At 48.2% G+C, this 2,605-nt stretch overlaps 1 pseudogene; it reads left to right on the forward strand.

Annotated features, from left to right (window-relative positions):
* Positions 1–562: 562 nt before the first annotated feature.
* LOC144669045 (U2 spliceosomal RNA) lies at positions 563–740 on the forward strand (annotated as a pseudogene).
* The last annotated feature ends 1,865 nt before the right edge of the window (positions 741–2,605 follow it).

Consider the following 2,605-nt stretch of genomic DNA (forward strand, 5'->3'; position numbering starts at 1 on the left):
TTGTTCACCTCCTTGTGGATTGTGCCTTTGCAAAGAAAGTCTGGAGAGAGATGCAGTGGTTGCTGTCGAGGTTCATCCCGAGCAGTTCTGTGACACAGGACTCTGTGCTCTACGGGCTGTTCCCACGGACACACACCGAGACAAACATCAACTGCAGCTGGAGGATCATCAACTCGGTGAAAGAGGCGCTTTGGTCTGCCCGAAACTTGTTGGTCTTCCAGCACAAAGAGTTGTCCCCGACCGATTGTTGCGGACTGGCACAATCCAAAGTCCAGGACTACGTGCTGAGGGACGCACTAAAGCTTGGGGCAGCTGCCGCAAAGGCGCAATGGGGAAGGGTCGCTGTCTAAGACCTTTCTACCACAGCGCACCGAGAGACTGGGAACTGTTTAGAGCCCCTCGGGCTGTACAGATCAAAATGAAAGGCTGTAAATGACTGTAATATTGTTTGTACTGATGCACCTGGTGATACATTTTGTAAAAGTTTAACCTGGATTGTACCCTTGTAATGTTGGTTTTGAAATGGTTTGGAATGCGATTGAAGATATTTTATGAATAAAGTATATTTTTACAAATAAAAAAAAAAATCTGTTCTTATCAGTTTAATATCTGATACGTCCCTTATCTGGGGACCATATATTAAATTGATTTTTGGAGCAGGGAGATGGAATAGGGGCTTGCTCCGTCCACTCCACGCATCGACCCGGTATTGCAGTATCTCTGGGAATGGTGCACCACCCCTTTCCAGGGGATTTTCAATGCTAAAAATAGTTTTCTTACAAACATCTGCTTTCTTTACTTTTCAACATGCACATCTTTCAAAACACAACTTTCTTTCTTTCTCACTCACCCGCACCATCTACACACAAAAAACACGCACGCTCACCCAACGCTCACAGACACCACTCTCATCTCACAAACACTCTACCTCACTCATACAAAAACATCTTTCACTTGCAAATACACCTCTCAAACACTCTCTCAGCTGCACCTTTCGCCTCACAACACTTTCAACCAGCTCTCTGCTGCCGCTCCCGCCCGCTGCTGCTGCTGCTGCTGATACAGCAACAGTCAAAACTCACACCTCAAAGCTCACACACTTTACACAGCTACTCGGAAACGTCTACATCCACGTTCACACAATCCTTACACTGCACAAGGAGCCCATTCCGCCCGTCGTGACTGCACCAGCTCTCCCAATGAACATTTCACTTCGTGCCATTCTCCTGCCTTCTCCACGTAACCCAGCACATGCTTTCTTTTCAAATAATCATCTCATTCCCTCTTCAATTGAACCTGCCTCCGCCACGCTATCAGGCGGTGCATTCCAGACCCTGACCACTCGCTGCTCCTATCACTTTTGCTTCTTCTGCTAGTTACTTTAAACCTGTGCCCGCTCCTTCTCGATCCTTTCATCGGTGCAAGCAGTTTCTCCCTATCTACTCTCTCCAGATACCTCATGATTTTCAATACCTCTATCAAGTCTCCTCTCAGACTTCTTTTCCCCAAGGAATACAGTCCCAACTTCTCCAATCTTACTTCATAACTCAACTTCCTCGCTCCTGGAACCAAACTCGTAAACCTCTTCTGCACTCTCTCCAATGCCTTCACTACCCTCCTAAAATGCAAGTCAAAATGCAATCCATCAGAGTCAGCATGGCTTTATGAAGACTAAATCGTGTTTGACTAAATCGCTAGAGTTCTTTGAAGATGTGACAAGCAAAGTGGATAATGGCGATCCTGTAGATGTAGTATGTCTGGACTTCCAGAAGGCATTTGATAAGGTGCCGCACAAAAGATTAATACACAAGATAAGATCACACGCAGCTAAGGGTAATATATTTGCTTGGATAGAGCTTTGGCTAACCAACAGAAAGCAGAGAGTCAGGATAAATGGGTCTTTTGTGGATGGCAAGCTGTAACTAGTGGGGTGCCACAGGGTTCGGTCCTTGGGCCCCAACTATTTACTTGGATTCAGGAGTAGAAGGTACCATAGCTAAATTTGCAGATGACACCAAAATAGGTGGGAAAGTAAGTTGCAGTGAAGAAATGAGAAATTTACAAATGGATATGGACAGGTTAGGTGAATGGGCCAAAATTTGGCAGATGGAGTTTAACGTGGATAAGTGAGGTTATCCAGTTCAGCTCCTACAGGCAATGGTCACGGTGGTGGTCCCACGGGCCATCGATCTGGTCGGGCGGAAACGACTCTCGTTCCTCCGGCCTGGGTATTCTGCTGCGGGGAGGCAACTTCACCGTCTCCGAGGTCAAGGAGGTGGTGGGCGGGCGACTCCTCATAGCAGACGTAATGTACAAGAACGCTCCACTCCGGTTAATTAACGTGTATGGCCCGTCACAAGGAGCTGAGCGGCTGGAGGTTTTTCAGCAGCTCCCACTGCTGCTGGCGACCTCCAGGCCGGTCATTCTGGGCGGGGACTTCAACTGCATCATCGATGCGGCTGGACGATCCGGCAGGGCCGGAAGCAGATTGGACGCTACGTCCAGATCCCTGATGGAAACAGTTAAGGATGCCAAGCTGCACGACGTCTTCAGCAACCCTGCAGACGGAGCGCAGCGTAGATACACCTGGTCGCGGCCAGACGGG

This window comes from Cetorhinus maximus, chromosome 28 (assembly GCF_964194155.1).
Source record: "Cetorhinus maximus chromosome 28, sCetMax3.hap1.1, whole genome shotgun sequence".
Taxonomy (NCBI): Eukaryota; Metazoa; Chordata; class Chondrichthyes; order Lamniformes; family Cetorhinidae; genus Cetorhinus; species Cetorhinus maximus.